This window comes from Tiliqua scincoides, chromosome 4 (assembly GCF_035046505.1).
Source record: "Tiliqua scincoides isolate rTilSci1 chromosome 4, rTilSci1.hap2, whole genome shotgun sequence".
NCBI classification, from domain to species: Eukaryota; Metazoa; Chordata; class Lepidosauria; order Squamata; family Scincidae; genus Tiliqua; species Tiliqua scincoides.
In genome coordinates this window covers 106,016,194-106,038,018 of record NC_089824.1, presented here as the reverse complement: position 1 = coordinate 106,038,018, position 21,825 = coordinate 106,016,194, and the positions used below count along the sequence as shown (strand labels likewise).

At 47.2% G+C, this 21,825-nt stretch overlaps 1 pseudogene; it reads left to right on the top strand.

Annotated features, from left to right (window-relative positions):
* The first annotated feature begins 19,608 nt into the window (after positions 1-19,608).
* LOC136650830 (5S ribosomal RNA) lies at positions 19,609-19,722 on the top strand (annotated as a pseudogene).
* Positions 19,723-21,825: the final 2,103 nt, after the last annotated feature.

The following is a 21,825-nucleotide window of genomic DNA, read 5'->3' as shown; positions in this document are numbered from 1 at the left end:
CACCTAAGGCTACCACCTAGTCTCCAGGCTTTCTCCAGGCATTCTTTTCCTGCCTTTCTCTCCACCTCTGAATCAGGAGGTTGCTGTGTCTTGGCAACTATGCCTATGATCCCTGCGATGCTACATGCTTGTCTCAGCAGATACAAATAGGTAATCTTGGCCTTTGGCAACCATAACCAAACCCCCTCTATTTTCTACATCTCATGTGCAATCATAAGAACATAAGTACAGCCCCACTGGATCAGGCCAAAGGCCCAACTAGTCCAACTTCCTGTATCATTCAGTGGCTCACCAGATGCCTCAGGGAGGACGCACAGCACGATACCTGCATCATGTTGCCCACTCCCTTGCATCTGGTATTCCGATTAAATTGATGACACACTTAGTACGTCTTCCTTTTATTGAATTGCATTTTATGTTTGATTCCCCTCCCCAGTTATTGTATTCTTGTCTCCACATAAAAGCTCTCTGTTGTTGCACCCTGAACCTTGCACCCTTTCTTATTTCACGTTATTCCATTCCATTGAGCTCTGCCATGAGTCACTGCGTTTGGTCCCTGTACAGGCAGGGACCCTCATGTTTGCATGCTGCATGTGTCATAGAGCACGCCCAGTAACAATATTAGCATTAATACAGACAAACAAGCAATCCTCTGAGAAAACCTCACCACCACATTGTAAGTTAGTCATCTTCGATCACCCTTTCTGAATGCTGTATTGCGCAGTTTCAGCAGGGACAGAGTGCATTCTGAAAGAAGACAAAGGTGGGATTGTCATCTTTCCCGCCCCAGCAGAACTCTTGTATTTTGGACCCCTGCAGGACAGACAACAGAATAGCAGGTGTCATTTAACCCAGCGCTCTGCCTCCTGTATATGCCTTCCTTGATTACACAGTTACCTGTTAGAGCAAGACAGTTGGCAACTCCAAGAGGAATAGCAGGAATTACTATTAGTATTAGTATTACTAATCCTGTATCTCCTATTAGTATTACTATTAGTATTACTATTAGTATTAGGAGTATTAGTGCTGGGCTTGCTTGTAAGCATGGCAGTAGGAGTGGAGAATGTCTTTGCACTCGTGGAGAGCAAAGAGAGATGTAGAGAATAACAGGCAATGACCAGCAGCTGCAGCCTATGACCCAGAGGTACAGCTTGTGTTTGTGAGTGAGGGGCTGTGGGCAGTGGTGCCCTTTTTCTGCCTGCCCCCCCCCCCCGGTTCAGAAGGCATTTGAGAAAACATATACCCTTTCACCTATAGGGACTCGCAGTGGATCTGTGTAGTGACCTGCTGCCTGTGCTCAGGGCAGGCTCAAGCTGTGACCATGCAAAAGGGATAATCAGTGTGGCTGCTGGAATGAACTGCTTGGCATTCCACCACAGACAGCTCACTTGCCTTGGAGAGTTCATGGCCACCAGTCCCACCCCCTCCCTTCCTCACCGTGCATTCTCACTCTTGTGTTTCCTGTGTGGGAGAGACGGCTTACCAGCTGCTGAGGGAGGAAAGATGACAGTTATTAGTACTGAAGCGGGGGAGAAATGAGAAGCATTTGCGGCAGTCATTCTCCGAACTGTGGCATCCCTCTTCTTTTCTTCCTTGTGTGGGGTGCTTTCTCTTGGCACCCCCACTTGTATGAGTGGAGCATGAGTTCCTGTTGGGTGTTTGTGCCAAGGGTGCTAAAGCAGGATACACGTAAAGGTTCCGAAAGGACATTAGCAACGTGATCTTCATGCATGTGTTCTAGACAAGGCCTTTTGTGAAATGTGCACTTTCTGCATACTCTCCATCAATGATGGATCCCGCAGGGCCGAACTAAACATAACATTCTGGCACCAATGTGCAGTTTAGAGGTCTAACTTTACTCATGAGTAGCAGTTGCGAAAGGCCACAATTTAAACCTGGATCACATCATGGAGGTAGAGGTCCTTTGTCTCCAGGCTGTTTCCCCACCATGCCCCCACCCCAAAAGTGACTCTTTAACCCTGAAAGTACCATTTGTCTGTTCACCTTCCAAACTCACAGATACGGAGAATCATGCCCGTTATGTTTGAAAACCCACATTGAGGACTGCAACCCACAGAGAAAGGCGGTGACCTCACAGGGGACAAGTGGGAACAAAATGGATATTGGATATTGGACTTGGATATTATGTAGCACGGAACCCACAGAATAAGGAAACCCACAGGGCTAATAAGGAAATTGGGGTATTGTACACCTATTCCTTTGAAAATGCCCATTACAGGCTATTGTGTAGGTTTTGGCACATTTGGTCTGGTCCTGAATCTGAATATTATACACCACTGTGATGGCAGTGTGGATGTAGCAGGAGGGTATGGGGAGACAGTATACTCTGGTCCTTCATTCAATGGGCATGTTTTAATGTGCATCACCCCTGTTGTGGTGTAACTTTAATCCAGCATTGGGATCAGAATCAGGGTGTGAGGGAGTTTAGGATTTGGTTTCAGGGTGTTTTACCCCATTGTACTCCAAGTCCCAACACACCTCTAGCTGTTTTGGACTCTCCAATCTTCAGTTGTGCTGATAGAGTTCCTGCCGTGGCGTATTTCAAGACATACTGGCATAGAAGAGGAGGCCCAGGCATGTGTTCTTCTGAGCCACAGGCCACTTGGTTAACTACCAAACATCACCTATTAACAGAGGCCCATATCAGTGCATCATTCAGCAAGTTATCGTCCTGCCAGTGTTAGTCATCATGGTGCAGAATGGAGAGGGGAGCTGAGAATTAATCTGAGAATTAAGCTGAGAAACCTCAAGGATGAGAAGCATTGTTGCATTAAAAGAACAGGTTCTTTTGATTTTGATTTTCAACAATTCTATGTTGGCTTTGGGGTCTCTTTCAAGAACATTACACAGGCAGATTCCTTCTGCTGAGTCAAACCATTCAACCATCTAGGTCAGCATTATCAACTGTGACTAAGAGCAACTCTCCAGGATTTCGGACAGACATCTTCTCTGCCCTCTGTGAAGATACCAGGGATGGAGATAGAGACCTTCTGCACACAAAGCAGGTGCACTGCCATTGAACTACAGCTCCTTCCTAAACACTGTGGCAAGAAGTGGGGTTTTAATCTCTTTTTTTCCTAGCTCTCCACCAATTTCCCAGGAAATTCCAGGCTGACTGGTAAGATGAATGAAGCAGGGAGCAAGGGAGAAAGGGCTGCCATGACTACTAGACACTGCACCTGCTTTGCCCTTTGCCTCTCTTCCTTCACAGCCCACATCTGCCCAGTTTCTGGGAAGCAGGCAGAGAAGGATTCTCCTTTGCACTGCCACTGTAGCAACAGCATGAAGGAGACCTTCAAACACCAAAGCTGATGGGAAGTCCTTCCCATCTCCCAGTAAATATTCCTGCACCAATCCTGGGTGATGGAGGGGGTTCTGGTGCTGACTGTCTTGATGGGTGGGGTATTCAGGAAATTTAAAATGGCCTTGGGAAGAAGGAGGTGGTCCGCTGCAGCTGCTGTTCTGACCCATCACCTAAGTACTGTGACACTGACCAGGTGATGGAGGGAAACAGCATAGTGGCAGATAGCATCAGCGATGGCACCAAGAGGAACCCCATCCACTTCTGTTCAGAAGCAAGGCAGGAGAAGGAGGAGGATTCTTGTTTGTGCCTTCTGTGCCAGTTTGGCCCTGACCTGGATGACCTTTGATACTGGCCATGTGCCTGCATATGCCCTCCTAATCCTATTCCTGCAGAAAAAGACCCACATTCCTCCGGCTTGTCAAGACTGCTGCCACTACCACCTTGTCATTTCAAAGCAGAAACCAGAATGCCAGGAAGAAAAGCAGGGCAGAGGAGCCTTATTTATACTTTCGCAACTTTCAGTCATATCTCTTCAAACAATGACAGTGCTGAGGGAGGAGGATATGAGTAATAGTGGGTCTAACCAAGCTGGAGCCGTTCCACAGGCAATTTTCTCACTAGGAGGGCAGGCAGTGCTAACTGGCCTCCTGTGAAGGGTTCAGAGATGCTTGCACAGCGCTTGGCTCCCGTTTGATGTGGCTGTTGAGAAAATAAAAACACAGATGGGAGCCAGAGAATCTGATGAGCACTGTGCAAGTAACAGCAGTGGGAAGACCACATGCTTGCCGTATATAAGCACTGCAGGGTTGCGTGCCGCCTGGTAGGGAGCTCCTCTCCTTTGAATTATGAGTGCCCGACACTGGATCCACTGCTGATACTTGGAATCAGCAGTAGGCAGAGTCAAGGATTTGCTGGAATTCAAAGAATGTTGGGGGGGGGGTGTCTTTCCATTACCCCCACCCCCATACACATACACTTCTTTCCCTGATATTTGGACCTGGAGCAATACGTCCATGAGGCAAGGTGATGCAGGTTAATTCAGTGGCAGACTGGGGGGGGGAAGGGCAGTGCATTTGGGGTAGTCTGCCATCACCACTACCAGCCTGCTGTGGGTGTGAGGCACATAGATCCACTTTCCACCTGCTAAAAATCAGTGAGAAGCAGATCATTCTCCACCTTACCATGCTCTGCATGCTGTTTCCTCACACACAGACATGTGGGCCTTCCAGTTTGATTTACAAGGGAGTGCCTTCATTTGAGTGGTCCCTTTAAATAAAACTGGAAGTCCTGCACAGCTGTGATTGAGGAAGGCATGCAAGGAGTACAGTAAGTGACTTTTCCCCCCCCCTTTGGTAGCATAGAGGTGGCAGCAGTGAACCTGAGGTGGTATCAGGTGGCATTTTGGGTCATGTCACCCCTGATTTGAACTATAATTTCCAATGCACTCTAGCCATAAGAATCTTTGGTGTGGATTTCATAAATGTATGACAAAGGATTTGTGGGAGAAAGAAAGGGGGGATGAATTATTTTTATTCTTGTCCTCCTTCCTTTTATCACCCCCCCCCCCCCAATGTACTGATGGTTGGAAAGTGGGAGATTGAGCTTAGAAGATTTCTACAAAAGTATTCCATAGAGGAAACATGCATGCATGCACGCACAACTCTCACTTGGGGGTGGTGATGGTGTGTGTGTGTTTGCATTGACTCCTACTAATTTTCTGCAAGGGTATCCTCTCCTATGTTGCCTTCCTCTAATTTAGGTCCCCAGGATGTCCCCCCATGGACACTGATAATATGATAAAGAAATTGATAATATGAGGGGAGAAGCAGGGCCTAGGAGAGGGGCGGGGTAAAGGGGGTAATTTGTGCCAGGGCCCAAGGTCAAAAAGGGGGCCCAGGAGCTAAAGGAGGGGGCCCATAAATTTCCTGGAATCTTACATTTTCCTATCTGCTCAGACTTGTTGCCTGCATGGGATGCTGGGGACACTACCACAAGTGTGGGGCTGCAGCTACTGGCAAGCCATATGTGCTGGGCCAAGGAATGCAATCTGGGAGGAAACAGACCTGCTACAGTAGCTCTTTGGTGGATCCGCTTATCATGAAGGAGTGTATAGGAGCTCAGGGACACAACTGCAAGACGACACTGTTGCAGAAGCAAGTTTTGGTACAAGACAGGACACTTTCCATTCTAATGTGAGCCTAGATGCTGCTGCTCATTTTCTGCATGATTTTTTATATTTAAAAGATTTTAGAGAGACGTAGGAGTGTGTTTGCTTTTCTGTATTACTGTATCTCACTGCTGATGCCACAAGGGTGGGTAGACCTGGACTCCAAAGACTTTTCCAGCTGTCTCCACTCTCCCCCCACCCTGTTTTGCCCCTCCCTGCCCCCTTTCTGCTCGCCTGTAACCACCCTCTCCCACTCTGTTTCATCCCTTCCCCTTTGCAAAGTGGCCCAAAAGAAACTCTGCATCCCCTGATAAAGTTCCTCTCAGAGGCCTTGGGGAGAAGTACTGCCTGCAAATGGAACCCTTTGTCCTGGAATCCCTTTTCCCCAATCTCACATGTTTTTAGACTTGTGGTTAAGCAAAGGTAAAGGATAGCATTTTGTACAGAGGGTTTTATCATTCTTTTTCACATGCTTAGCAGCTGCAAAATGGGACTAAAAAGGCTCATCAATTGCCGCTTTTGCCCAAGGGCTCAAAAACATGAATCCAAGCAACCCTGCAAAATGGAAACTTTCCCTATCAAAGAGCAATGCCACTTCAGGGAGGGGCTACAGCTCTGCATACAGGTCTCTGGATTAATTCCTTACACCTGGGGTAGGGCTAAGAAAGACTGGAGAGGCACTGCCAGGCAGCATACACAGTACCAGTGGCATCACTAGGGTTTGCATCACCCAGTGTGGGAGGCCAGTGCGTCATCCCCATGCAGTGGGTGGGGCAACATTCCAAGTGGTGGACATGGTGATCTACCATTGCCCCACCCCCACTGTTTTTTGGCTGTACCTTTTGATAGAATAAAGATAGTTCAACACAATTTATTTCATCTCATTCTGCATGAAATTACACATTGATTGATATATAACATGATGGTATTATTTTTGCAAACTGTGATTTTAGTGATTTTGGTCACTAGTGGTGTCACCTCCCCCCAAGTAGTGTCAACTTACTAACACCTTATTGGAGCAGTTCTCAAACCTTTAGCACTGGGACCCACTTTTAGAATGACAATCTGTCCAGGAACCATCATAAAGCAAATTAAAATAAATAATTATAAGTAAAATAAATAAATAAGGGAAAGCCAGCTCTGTTCCATAAAGTGAATGTTCTCTGTAGCCTGCCCGAAATAACACCCCCCCCAAAAAAAGAGAATCAGTAAGATTTTCACCCCTACCCAGTACCCAGTTCAACTGAAGTTCTTATATTTCAAGCATATCACTATCAAGACCCACCTCGCTTTACAAGTCTGAGAGCCCAATCCTATGCCTGTCTACTCAGAAGTAAGTCCCATTATAGTCAGTGGGGCTTACTCCCAGAAAAGTGTGGATAGAATTGCAGCCTAAAACAGAAAAAAATTTCACCTTACCCCCTCAAGCCTCTGTTGCATTTTTTTAGGGGGGGGGGGGCTGCCTTCTGGAGCATTTGTTGAGCTCCAGTTGCATCAAATCAGGACCATTCTGGTGGCTTCACATTCCCCTTTGCCTGACCTGCCCAGGAGCCAAGGCACGTTTGTTTACTCGCAAGTAAACACGACCATGTGGCTTAGTTTCACTTTCCATAGTGCTCAATACATTCAACAGCTTGGAGGGAGGGACCGCCTTCTCTGGTGTTTTTTGGGGGCTACGTTCTTTGGATCAGGACCATTCTGGTGTTGTTGGATTCCTCTCAGCCTGCCCTTTCAGACAGACTAAGGAACGTTCACCTACTCACAAGTAAATGCGTGATATGGCTCAGTTGCACTTTTCACTGGGCTCCATGCATTTTTTGTTTTCCGGTTTTTTGCCAATAACTTTTGGTAGAAAGGAGTTATTTCACTCCTGTGTTTTGCATTGCATTCCGCTGGAAATTCCACATCCATATATATAACATGATGGTATTACTCCTAACCACCGCAATTTTAGTGCGTCACCCTCCCAGTGCGCGTCACCCCCCCTTGCACGTCACCTGGTGCTGTCCACACATCCCGCACCTCTTAGCAACAACACTGCACAGTACTGATATGCAGGGACCACTTATCTAACTTGGTATAAGGCACTATATGCGATACAAGGACATCTGCAAGAGGGATCTGAAGGCCGTAGGGATGGACCTCAACAAGTGGGAAACCCTGGCCTCTGAGCGGCCCGCTTGGAGGCAGGCTGTGCAGCATGGCCTTTCCCAGTTTGAAGAGACACTTTGCCAACAGTCTGAGGCTAAGAGGCAAAGAAGGAAGGCCCATAGCCAGGGAGACAGACCAGGGACAGACTGCACTTGCTCCCAGTGTGGAAGGGATTGTCACTCTCGGATTGGCCTTTTCAGCCACACTAGACGCTGTGCCAGAACCACCTTTCAGAGCGCGATACCATAGTCTTTCGAGACTGAAGGTTGCCAATATATATAACTTATGTAGTGCATTTGTTGCATTAGAAAGTTCCTGAGACACTGTCAGCTGAGGAAGAGTGGGGCTTTGCTTTCTGACATAGCCTACTTAAACTATGGCCAACAGTGGTGGACCTCCCATTATGTCTGATAGGGCAAATGACCTGAGCATGAGCCTGTGGGACCCTGCAGAAGCCTTTCTGAGGCTCCTGATAGGGTTGGAAACTGTGCTTCCGGTTTCCTGGAAGCGCAGTTTATAGCGTTGGGGAAGCCTCAGGGAGTTTCCCTGACACAGGCTTGGGTCATGCAAGGTTCCATGAGCCTCAGGTGGGGGGAATTTCTGCCTGGGGGCATGGCAAAAGCCTGCAGGGGGATGCCATCACAAACCTTTGCCCCGGGGGAGGTCCACCACTGATGGCCAAGCTGTATCTACTGTACTATGCACTGACTAGAATAACATGTGACTATAATATTAATGTCTCAAGGTAAGCTGGGATACTATTATGAATGTTATATTTTATTTCTTTATACTCTTATATTTTGGAGTATATGCTGGTGTTCCTAAATCAATCTCACATTGATCTAACAAGTCCTTTTACTCGCCCCTGGGCTGTTCAAAACTCCTGAGAGCCAGGGAAATGGGCCTCCTCAATTGTACTAGTTAGATACGTGTAGAACCATTTGTAGTTTTACTCCTGATTTCTGTGTATCCTGAGGAACTCCTCATTTGGATCATAAAGGAATGGATAGTGACCCCCTCCAGCCCTAGCATGAAGTCTGGGTTGGCCAGGTCTCACTTGTAAGTCCCAGAGCAATTGACAAGTATGCCAGCAGCCTTTGGGTCATAACACCTGTCTTGGCAGTGTTTTTCTGTACCAGAGACAAAAACACCTTCTTCTCTGCTTCAGTCTGAAGTGGTTCATGAGGTTCTGACGCTTATTCACAAAGATCTCAAAATGTTGCTTCCAGCATTAGAACCAATATAAATCAGCTGCATTTTTTTTTCCCTTAATGGTTCATTTCTTTCTTGGAGGCCAGGATGATCCTGGTTTTTTGATTAATTTTCTGCTATATTTGGGAATACATTTTTTAAAAAATTAGCCCTTGAATTGGGCAAACATATCAGGAATACCTGAATGGAAAACTTCCCCCCATTTCCATTGTAATGTGGAATCTCACCTTTTAACTAGTCTTTTCTGTGCACATTTAGGTACCCAAACTTTGCTCCAGATTTACTCATACCAGTGATACCATTTGTTGCCCATTCCTAGGCTGATCTATGCAGTTGGATATGCTAAAGCCCATTGAAATCAAAGGGTTTAAGCAAGCCTAACTCTGCAGAGGATCTGGGGCACCATTGCTATAGTTTCATTTCTGGGTAGAGTATACACATCGGGGGGCGGTTTGATTTGGGGTCTAAGGCTGTTCATATGTTCTGGTTCAGGCAGAGATTAGGAGAAGGTGCTGCCTAGCTGTTCCCATTTCTTTCTCTTTCCATTGCATCTGTCATTATCTGCCTTCCAATGCTGCTAACTGGCCAGGCTGTGTGTCCTTATTAAAGAAATTGCAGTTTTGCATCATGTAAGGCTGAGTTCTATGATCTGCAAACATCGAACAAATGCACATTAATTTTTCTACTTTTTCTAGTCATTGGAGAGAGACAAAGAATTACACATCCCTTGAAGCCTGTCTCCTACATTTGCCAACTGGAATTCATATCCCTGTAGCTTTTTCAGCATCTAAAATATCACCAGCTATTGCCACATGCGCTCACATATCTTTGCATAAAGGCTAGAAACTTGCTTTAAAAAAAAAAATTAAGGTACTGTACTCAGGAAGCTGAATTCTGCAGCTTCCAAGCAGGATACTGCAGGGCTAGCTCAGGATGTCCCTGTGCCTAAGGTATCATGCGGACTGCTGATCCCATCTCCCTGGTGATATGCCAGCCTCTTAGTCCCTGGATTGGGAAAGGAAGAGGATGACATTATTTGTGCACCCCCCCCCCCAATGAACACTCGAGACAACAGACCTGGGAGAAAGGGCCACTTTATTAGTAGTTATAGTACAGAAGGAGAGGCTGAGACTGGCAGCTGCTTTGGCAGCGAAGCACCTGTGGTGTGGAGGCTGGACCACTGGAAGGCACCAGAATCACATCTGTCCCCCTCCAAGCCTTGCCTCTTTCTCAGGCACAGCAGCTCATCCAGGTCTATCCCGTAAGGGGGAGGCAGCCGGACGGTGGACCATGCCACCTCCAGCCACTGAGCCTCTGAGGCGGACCCCGCAGTCCCGGTCAGGACCCCGTCTATGTCCTCATGCCGCTGAGCCCCTGAGGACTGCAAATGGGTTCTGCCCTGCCTATGCTGCCTGAAGGTGCACGCCAAAGTCCATCTCATGCCTTTATAATGGAACTTGCTTCCGAGTAGGCATGCTGAGCCTTGGGCTCTGGCTGCAATCCTAGTCACGCTTTCCTGGGAGTAAGCCCCATGGACTATAATGGGACTTGCTTCCGAGTAGGCATGCTGAGCCTTGGGCTCTGGCTGCAATCCTAGTCACGCTTTCCTGGGAGTAAGCCCCATGGACTATAATGGGACTTGCTTCCGAGTAGGCATGCTGAGCCTTGGGCTCTGGCTGCAATCCTAGTCACGCTTTCCTGGGAGTAAGCCCCATGGACTATAATGGGACTTGCTTCCGAGTAGGCATGCTGAGCCTTGGGTTTTAAGGCAATCTGGGTCACGCTTTCCTGGGAGTAAGCCCCATGAACTATAATCCCCCACCCAAAAGACTCTCATGCTCCAGGTTGGGCCAAACAAAACACGATCCCTCTGCTTACATTGAGTGAAGTGCAGAGGAGAGGAGGGTGCAGTGCTGTAGCCCATAACTCTCCTCTCCTCCCCACTACCCCTTCTACTCCATGTCTCTCCTTCTTTAACAATTCAGGGAGGAGAGGGTAAAGGTGTGGAGGTGAGTGGGCACCACCAATTTGCTGCTTGGCTTCATAGATTGGCCAGCCCTAGGATGGCACCACAAGAACAGAAAAGGAGATATGGGGTACTGAAGTGAGGGGGGCTTAGGCAGCAAGGGCAGTGGTTCAGGTCTAAGCTCCAAATCAGCTAGATCCAGCCCTTACCCAGAGCAGCATCCCTATTCAAGGATGCTTCTCACTCATCAGAGTTAATAAATAATTGTCTCTCTCAGTACCTGTTCCTGGGCTCACGCTGTGAATCTAACAATTTCATCTCTTAGTCTCTATTATGAAAATTCAAACCCAGTGGTTGCCAAGGCTCCCAGGCTGACCCAGCCAGGATTTTTTAAGGTGAATCTGATCTGCCAGCGGGGGCAGTGGTTGCTTTTCACTGAGAGGCTAATGCTATGCGCCTCCTTAAAAATATATCGCTTGTCTCCATGGCAACCCTCCTTTGCCTCTTGTCTCAGACCAAGTGCAGCAGCATCTGTTTGCCACCGCTACAGGCGAAACTCTCTGCCTTCACGGAGAGGCAGGCGAGAGTGGACCTCAAGCCTTGTTGCCGGGTACATCTGGCCCAATCCTTATCCCTTTGTGGAAGATCAGCTCCACTAACTCCTCTGTGGGCTGAGCTGAGGGTGAAGCCAGAAAAGCCTAAAGCCTGAGATTCTACAATGCGGTGCAGTACTTCATGCAGATTGAGTGCATTCAAGGGCGCTTGTGTTCAGGGCAGGCAGAGAATGTGTGTCAAACCAATTCACACCACTGTCTGTCCTTGTCCTTCGGCTACCGCCTGCATCTGGGTCAGACATTCTTTCCTTGCTCATAGCACAGTCCGTTTCACCCCCAGCAAATACTGAGACTCTTGCTCGCAGCACTGCCAACCTTGGCTTAGCAGACTATTGCCACTCCTCCCTCATGGAGTCAGGACCAGAACCAAGGCAGGCCAAGTGTTAGGACTTGCTTGTGGCCAGACCCCGAAACAGAGGAGAATGACCTCCATCACCCACCCACATCCAACCTCAAGAACAGGCTGTGCCGAGTCCAGCGCCAAAGATACAGGCATGTTCGACAGCATGAGGCCTCTTTTCTGTCAGTCCCACTAGAGAAGTGGAGTTAGTAAACCCTATTCTGGAACAGGGCCCTGCTAAGGCTCCATAAAAGGGTGGGACTCCAGGCCCATCCAAAAACTCTTCAAACTGCAACTTCTCCATAGTGATAGCTCTGCACGTGCACCGATCTAGACTTTCTGACTAAGGTTGCCAATTTTTAACATTGGAAATTCATGTAGGTCCTACTGAAAGCTCCAGGATTGCTATCTGGAGATTGATGCTGATTCCTGCAGACTCCAGGCCAATCTGGAGGGTTGGCAACCCTATTCCTGATTGAGGCTAGGTACCTGTATATTTCAGGCGTGTTGATCCAGGTTTCCTTGCCACAAAGCTAGACTGCTTAGACGACTTGGGACGGCCCCCTCTGATCAGAGAATAGGGCACAGAACCAATACAGAATATGACTGGTCATTGGATCATGTAGCACTAAGAACATAAGTACATAAGAACAGCCCCACTGGATCAGGCCATAGGCCCTTCTAGTCCAGCTTCCTGTATCTCACAGCAGCCCACCAAATGCCCCAGGGAGCACACCAGATAACAAGAGACCTCATCCTGATGCCCACCCTTGCATCTAGCATTCTGACATAGCCCATTTCTAAAATCAGGAGGTAGATCATTCTGAGGGGGAAAAATAGTGACCCTCAACTGCCAGGTGGTAATTGACATTTTTGTTTTCTGAGTGACCCCTGGAAACAGCACTATGTGATGCTGTAGTAGTGTTATTCTTGGGTACAAAGGGAAGTGCTGGGAGAACAAATGCTGCAAGTAAGCCTCCCTTTTGCTTCCCCCTAAATGTTGCTGAAAAGCTCCCCCCCCCCCACCACCGGTCATTTTAGTTGACAGTGAATGGATGGTGGCATCAGGCATTTCAGACTTGATTGAAAGGACACCCTTGCAGGTGCCTTGTCAGCAACAGAGGGATTTGCTTGCCCTATCCTAAAATGCAAGTTATACATCCATCAGCCCAATCTTAAAGGCCGTTTATGCCACTGGAACGAGCATTCCAGCAGTGCAAACAGCTTTACGGCTATTGCAAATATGATAGTGTCAGAGAGTGCAGCCTGGCTGAAAGCGGCGTGCAGCCAGGTGTGCACAATGACAGACAGCAGATGTCTGTTTCCACTGGTAAGTCTGTGGAACTCCTTGACACAGGATGTGGTGATGGCGTCTGGCCTGGACGCCTTTAAAAGGGGATTGGACACGTTTCTGGAGGAAAAATCCATTACGGGTTACAAACCATGATGCGTATGTGCAACCTCCTAATTTTAGAAATGGGCAATGTCAGAATGACAGATGCAAGGGAGGGCACCAGGATGCAGGTCTCTTGTTATTGTTATAAGGGAGGGCAGGAGGTCTGGTCTAGAGGGTAGAGCCTCCATTTGCCTGAAGATAACATCCACAGGTTGCCAGTTCAAGGCCACGGGCACCGTGCGACCTTGAAGCAGCTGACAATCTGCTTTGAGCATGGGAGGATGGAGGCCAGAATGTTGCGACCAGATCAGAAAGAAACGTCTGAATGTTGTGGTTTCTTGAAAGACAGAACCTTCTTTCAAATTGTAAAAATCCCTTCGGGGATTTAATTAGGCTGCCTATATAAACCACCTTGAATAAAGTCCAAGGAGAAATCTGAGGACCAAGAAAGGCGGTATAGAAATACCTGTACTTATTATTATTATTATTAATCTGGTGTGCTCCCTGGGGCATTTGGTGGGGCGCTGTGCGATACAGGAAGCTGGACTAGATGGGCCTATGGCCTGATCCAGTGGGGCTGTTCTTATGTTCTTATGTTCTTAGGAGTCGGGAGGGAGGCGGGGAGGGGTGGGATGGGGAGGGAGTGGGCAGAGCGGGGAGGTGATGGTGCAGGGAGGAGAGCAGATCAGGCCTGAGAAGGGGACGGGCTTGGTGGCAGCAGTACCTGCCAAATCCTAACCCCCCTTCCCGGGCCCAATCCACCTTCACCAGTCAACATAAACTTGTGCCAGCGGTACTGCTGGCGCAGGTCCAAGTTGACCCATAGCAGCAGTGGAGGCTTACCACAGGGGAACAAAACAAATGTTCCTTTCCTCCAAGGAAGTCTCTGGATGCCGAAACTCCCCCAAGGGATACAGCCAGCGCCATGTTGACGCTGCTGCATGGCCACACAGGGAGAAAGGATTGGGCTGCCTGGCAAATACAGTATATCCCATAATTTCAAACATGGGAGTTCCCTTCAACTTGGAGAACAAATCTACGAGTTTTGCCTTTGTATATGACTCTGTGTATCCACATATTTCTATTTCTCATCCTTTCTGAATGCTTCTGAACACCAAAGTGAAGGCGGGATCGAGCACTTGTTATATGCTAAATCCCAAAATCCCCATTTTTCTGTGGTGTGGGGTGAGATTTGAGATTAACTCATTTCTGCCCAACTCACAGGTGTACGCATTTGATCCCTGTTGCATATATGCAATGTTGGGCAGAAATGGCTTCAATCATTTTGCTTCAGTCTTGCAGTTTTTAAAAACTGCAGTGACATATTGAGCAAGTCTAGAGCCATGAGAAGAGCCTGCCATCCATAGTGGGGGGGGGGAGGGGGGAGAGAAGAGACATGTTACATAGAAAGAAGCTGCCTATCAAGCACTTAGGCTACCACTGAGCAAATTAGAGGAAGGGGCCAGACAGATGATTACCTTGAAAATTCCCACAGCCTCCTGCCTGTCTTCTGGGGTAGAGATCCATCTCTACGAAGCAGCTCACTCTGCATGCTGCCCTCTAAGCCTCTCTAATTCCCACTGTGAAGGTAGCCTGCTGAGAGGAATTAGGCAATGCTGCAGAGAGGCAATGAGCACAGGAAGGGAGGTGAGGTACCAGAGAGGAGAGAAGCAGGCATAAAGGAGAAAGGCTGACTGTCGCTGAGGTTAATGGGCAGAGCAGGCTGTGTGTTGTGTGTCAGAAAACTATTTTTTCAAGTTCATATCTTGCGCCAGTTAATATATAGTATCCAGGCTGTGGTATGTCACTTGTAAATGTGCAAAGGTTTCCTTACTCCTTCTGTTTCCAAGATTTTGATTTTTTAATCATTTTTTTTAAAGTACAACAAGTTCGACCATAGGAAAAAAAGGACAGTTAGCTGTAGGAAAAGGAAATGAAACTACCCCTAAGCTCTGCTTGTGATTCAACATGCACATTTAGGGCACAATCCTAACCCACTTTCCAGCACTGCCATAAGGATAATGAGATAGGGGAACAAACATACCCTTACTCTGAGGAGGCTTCCGTGAGTGCCACCCAACTGCAGGATGCAGCACATGCCCGATGGGCACAGCTGTGTCAGAGCTGGAAAAATGGTTAGGATTTGGGTCTTAGTCATTTCTCCAGAGTCACATAGACCACAATTTCTTAAAAATTAGAGTTGAGAGTCATGATGCCCAATTGTGCTTCAGACCTTTCCCAACTTTCACAGCAAAGATGATGCCCCTTTGAAGGAGAGGGACAGAGGAGTAGTAAAAGAAATGGGCAAAAGGCACAGTTTGCTTCAAAGACCTGCCTCAAGTACTGCTTTGCCTCACCCCAGCGAATGGGTTATCGCAGCAGACAATGCAGCTTCCTGGCCAGTTATAAACAGATTGCTACTATAGCTAATTCAGTAAAGAGACTAGAAGCCCTTGGAATTCTCTTTTGCAATACTGCCTCCACCCCATGAGTTTCCATTATATATAACATTCATTCTCTATGTCAATGAATCTGCTAAGCTATCCACCTTGACTGCCCTGAGTCTTCTGCTAACAAAGGTAAAAACAGGTTTCCTCTTTGTGCATAAGTGCTTGGCCAAATTATGATGTCACTGAAGAAGCCTCCCTTTGCCCTTCCATACCTATCAGAATTTGTCTCTTCAGTCCCCTGTGCCTTATACGTGCCCTTGGCTTTTGCAACCAAAGTGTGTTCCCCAGCTTGCTGACATCTACTTTGTGCTGCCCTTAAGCACTCCCAAGCAGCAACCACTCTGGGCTGCCTCAGAGCCAAAATACGAACTTGAAGCTGCCCAGAGCCACACAGTGATTCTGGGACCTGGCCACTCTAACACTGGAGCTCGCCTTCTGCACTGAACTGTCTCCGTTTCTTGCTTTAAAAACCTTTGTGGACACCATCTGCCCAATATTTCCTCACAAGTCACCTCATTCTCAAGTGCCCACTTGAACAGAGGTCCAGGTGCTTCTTTAAAGATCTGCTCTTGGCTTTTAGTCAAGGTACCCTGGCAACTCGGCTCTGTGTCTGGAGATCTCTTGCTTCACTCTCTTTGAAACACATCCACCTGGAACCCTACTCAACAGAATAATGGCCCAATCCTATCCAGGACTGGACCACTGCACAGAGGGGTTTATGACCGTGGAACACAGTCAAATGTCATAAAATGACCATAGCAGCAGCACTCCATTTTAGGAGTGCTGCCACAATTGGTGGCAGTGCAGGAGGACTACCACCGTACCCATCAATGTAAGTCCAATTGGGGCAGGGAATAGGTGGAATGGGGCAGATTGAGACCAGGAAGGGGGCAGTATCAGTGGCAGCAGCATTGCTGATAACCTATCCCCCTTCTTGGCCTTGATCCACTTTCCTGGGTCCACTCAGACTTGTGCCAGTAAGGGAGGGCACCAGGGTGCAGGTCTCTTGTTGTCTTGTGTGCTCCCTGAGGCATCAGGTGGGCCGCTGTGAGATACAGGAAGCTGAACTAGATGGGCTTTTGGCCTGATCCAGCGGGGCTCTTCTTATGTTCGTATGAGCTAGCACAGATCTGAGCAGACCCATGTAGGTGGTGTTGGTTTACACCGAGGCAAGGGTTATGTTCCCTTACCCAGAGGAGACCTCTGTGGTCTGAAACCCCCCTGCGGGATACAATTCGCATGGCTGCATTGACAGATGGGAGTTAGATAGGATTGGGCTGTAAGGCAGGAATATTGAGGCTTCCAGCTTTCTGCTTCATATCTTCTTTCTTCCAGCCAATCCTATGCATATCTACTCAGACCATTGAGTTCAATGGGTCCTACTCACTGAACTATGCATAGGCTTGCAGCTTTCATATGGAGCCCATCAACTGCACACCCCCTTTCTTTCCTCCTTGCTTTCTCCCTTCTGTCTCTCATAGTAGCCAACCCACTGGCACATCTCTATGCCTTGGCCAGCCCTACCCATTTCCCTATGCTTCCTATTCCTCTCATAGATTTTTGCTATCCTCTCCCTCATCAGACACCCAAGAAACTCTGGAAATCCAGCATTCTACATACATGTAAAGTCACAGTATGCAGGTCCTCTCCCTGAGTTCCATTGCAGATACTGTGCTCTTCCTCCTTCTAGCCTTGCTTGTCAATTATATTTATTTATTTTTCACATTTTAATACCGCCCTTCCCTCAAGGAGCCTAGAGTGGTGTACACGGTTCCTCCCCTCCTTTCGTCCTCACAACAACCCTGTGAGGCGAGGTTGAGAGATAGTGACTGGGTCCAGGGTCACCCAGGAAGTTTCATGGCTGAGCAGGGGTTTGAACCTCAATCTGCCAGGTCTAAGTTCGACTCTCAGATCACTGCACTATCCTGATTTTCCCCTCATCTCTCTCATTGCAATTAATCTCCTCCCCAGTAAACCATTTCTTTGTTTCATTCATTTCTGACTTCTGCCTTTTCTATTAACCTTCTACATGCCAATATGCGGTAAGAACGTGCCACAAGCCAATGTTCAAAGATCCCGTCACAGAACAGTCACATGTGTATCCAATGTGTCTCTGGAGAACATTTTTGGCAACAATTTCTCATCTTGGTACACGCAAAACCCAGAGGGCTGGGTAATAACATAGACAAATCCAGCTGTATTTGCTTACTTTATTAAAATATTTATAGGTTGTCATTCCATTTAAGAGATAATTAAGGTGGCTTACAAGCTACATAATAAAAAAATCCAATTTAAAATATAAACAAGCAATAGCAGACACAATAATGCAAATCAGGAAAAGATCAGACAGAACTGTTTTTACAGTTTTCACTGTGTGATTTAAAGCTGGCAATGTGTGGGCCAGCTGGACTTCACGGGTTAAGGAGGGTGTTCTACAAGCAGGAAGTCATCACCGAATAGGCCCTGTCACACATTCACATCAACCACACCTCCTTGGGCTGTGGAACATGGAGCTGAGAGATTTTCCTTCGGGTACCTTGGTCCCAAGCCATGCACGGCTCATAAGCAGCATATCTTGAATTGTGTCCCCAAACCAATCCAAAAGCCAGTGCAATTCCTGACATACAGGTGTAATGTGCTCAGAGCAATGGGCACTTGAAGGCATCCTGGCACCCCTGTACCTGTTAGTTTTTCCCAGCAATGTTCAAGAGCAGTCCTAAGTACAGTATGTTATAATAGTCCAAATAAGACATGACAAATGATCCAATCCTATGATAGCAGCCCTATCAATCAGCTGCTGTAAATGGCCCTGCAAATGTCACGACACCATCGTGCCCAGTGGAACTGCTGGTGAAAATGGCAAGCAGCTCCATGCCAGAATTCCCAGAGGCTCCAGTAGCCCAGGCAAGGTAGCAGACAGGCGGTATGTGGGTGCTCCGGGAAGGGAACGGCAGAAAGGAGTGTGTGCACTGGAGGGGGTGGATCTTGGTAGCAAAAGCGCACACACCAGATCCGATCCCTGATTTTCCAACGAAGACCTTGCTTCACATTGCACATAATGAGAGAGGAAAAATGGGGTAGAAATATCACGTTTTAACATTTAACTTCCTTTGTACTACACTAATTAGCATTTGAGATGGTGATGCCATTAAAGTCTTTATTGAGTTAATTTAATTTTCTGTTTGATATCATTCTGATTCCCTTTGTGAGGGGCTGCCACCGAAGAGAGAAAAAAGGGCTACCAGGTAATTCTCAGGAAGAGTCATGTACTGTCACTATAAAGGAGCCCAGCGTGGAATGGGGAGCTAGAGATGTATAGAGAAGCCATCAATCATAGTGGGGTAATGGGAGAGGAGACGTATTCAGTATATGAGAGGCTTTATCAGGGCTTCTGTTGTTCATGGAAAGTTGTTGTGAAAACTGGGATCTGAAGGAACATGTTTCTATTCCCAATTACTTTGTCCTGCCACCTGCATACTCACAGATGTAAGTCCTTGAACATACTGTATTCCAAGAAGCACAGGTTCACATTTACCATGCAAGTGCACCTGAGAGTCCTAGATATTATCATCAGTATCACAATTTAATATTTGTGACCCACTTTCCTTTCCAGGGAAGCTCCAGATCATTGTCTCATAGCTTATTTACTTTATTACATTTTTATTCTGCCCAGCTTCCACAGGGTTGAACAGTATATATCTCTTCCCCTTCCACCACTACATTTTCTCCTGACAAAAGCCTTGTGAAGAGTTTAAGTTTAGAAATTGTTAATGGTCAGGAAGGGCAATGGGGGCAATTGCCCTGGATTTTACATATGGAGAAGGCCAACAGTACACTCTAGTTGAGGAAAAAATGACAGTGATTCAGTGAGAAGAAAAATGGGGAGAAACTTCAATGAACATTCCATTCCTTAGTCTTAAAGGGGCTTACCAAAGGTTACCCAATAAACTTTGTCACGGAATAGAAATGGAAACCCAGATCGCCCTTGTCTACTGTTACCCTGCACATGCCCAATCTCATCTGATCTTGGAAGCTAAGCAGGGTCAGGCCTGGTTAGTACTTGGATGGGAGACCGCCTGGAAATACTGGGTGCTGTAGGCTTATACCATAGTCTTTCAAGACTGAAGGTTGCCAACCAAACCTTGTCTAAGTCCAACACTTCACCACTACATTTCAGAACTGAGAGCATAAGAAACATGTGTTTGATCTTAACTTTTTGTCCTGCATCCATGGTTCTAGGTACCTAGTGAGCCATTAGATATTTGATTTTTTTCTGTAAACCGCTTTGTGAACTTTTTGTTGAAAAGCGGTATATAAATACTGTTGTTGTTGTTGTTGTTGTTAGTGAGGGAAAGGGAGAGTGGGGCAGATTGCCATGCCAAAGCTGGCAGATTCAATACTTAATTGAAGTCCTGGTTCACTATCAAGTCTAACAGCAGTAGACTTCCAGGGTGTCAGACAGTTGGCAAATATCTTTCCCCAAAATTGGCTACCTAAGATCCACTTTGCAGGTGCATGCCTGCAAAATCTGTGCTCCACCACCTTCCCTGGCTGGCAAATTGGCTTCTGTAGCCTACTGAATACAGAGGAGAAATGTAGCCAGTTTGCAGCAGTGCTTCTGATTGCATCTCCCCTATGGATCTAGCTTCCATTTGTAAGCGGGTGAAGACAATTTACAGCCCTTTCCTAAATGGGATTTACAACAAAGGAATGGTGGTTCTGTTATGAGCCCTTTGGAGACAGGGAACCATTTATTGATTTATTTTACAATGTAAACGGTGAGCTACTCTTTTTGAAAAGCAGTATAAAAATATAAATATTGATGATGATGACGGTCATATGTTCCATATGACAGAACTGCTGCCACAAAGAGCACAGTCAGAGGCCTGCTGCCACTGCTGGCTACCAGTGGAAGCACAGATAACCCAGCAGAGTGGGTGGAAAGTGGAAGGCAGGAAAGGGGAGGAAAGGGGAGTATCTAGGTAAGGAAGGCTGGAAGGAGGTAGAATTGAAAGGGAGGCGTGGATCCCAGCAGCACCAGTGTGTGTCAGGATCCTATCCCTGTTCCTTTCCCCTTTCCCTTACTCAGGTTGGACTTGAACCAGCAAAATATCTGACACAGATCCAAGGAGACCCATTGGGGAGGCGGAGTCTTGCCCCAGGAAAAGAACATTTGTTACCTTACCTTGAAGAGGCTTCCAGGACCGCCCCTTGCAGGATGCAACTTGCACTCTGTTGGCACAGTTGCATTGGCATGGGGTTTTAGTTAGGATTGGGCTATAAAGACTCCAATTTAGGATGAGTTCAAGGAAGATTTGAAACGATGACCTTCTAGAGTTGCAGAGCAGTTCTGAAAAACAAATACTGGAGTGGCAACTAAATATGGTTACTCCTACAACAGCGCAATCCTAACTTGCGCTGGATCAGAGAGGCCAGCAGGCTGGCCCCGTAGCCAGTGCGGGTTTCGGGCTGCAAGTGACTCAACCCAGGGCAAGGGAAAACACTTTCCCTTACCCCAGGGAGAGCCACTGCAGTCCCAATGGGGCTACTCGGATCTGTGTCCATCTAAAGAGGTGAGGCAAATCCGAGCAGCCAGAAGCCGCACTGCACTGCCCAGGAACGGGGATAGGATCTGGCACAAGGGCCAGGTCCTAGCCCCATCCCCGCTCTCTCCCCACACAAACCCCCAAGACCCCACACTGGCCGAGCTATGCCAGCAGAGACCTACCTTGTTTTGGTGATGCGACACACATCCCTGTGCCAGCCAGGTCAACACTCAAGGAGGTGCAAACATGCTTTATGGAACATTTGTGACCCTCCCAGGCTGGCGCAAGTCTCTGGCTGAGCATCCGTTTAGGATTGCACTCCAAGAGTTGCAATTCAGATTTGAGAACCCATTTAAGTATATGGCAAGCTTAATTAAGACAAAAAAAAAAATGAAATTACTCATGGGTCTTATTCTAGCTTTGGCTGAATATTCTACTTCTTGTTTTTATTGCAAAAATTTCCACATACAAAAGCATACCGTTGAGAAACTTCCATATATACTAATATCCAAATCATACTGAACCTTCATAAAAACAATAAAGGACCAGTTCTCTCCAAAAATGTCGCCTTGTTATTTACTTGCTCTTAAATGGACATCGTTAAGGGCCCCTTGACTCAGCACTCGTCCCCATGCGTGCAGTCTCGAGTCTACCTGTG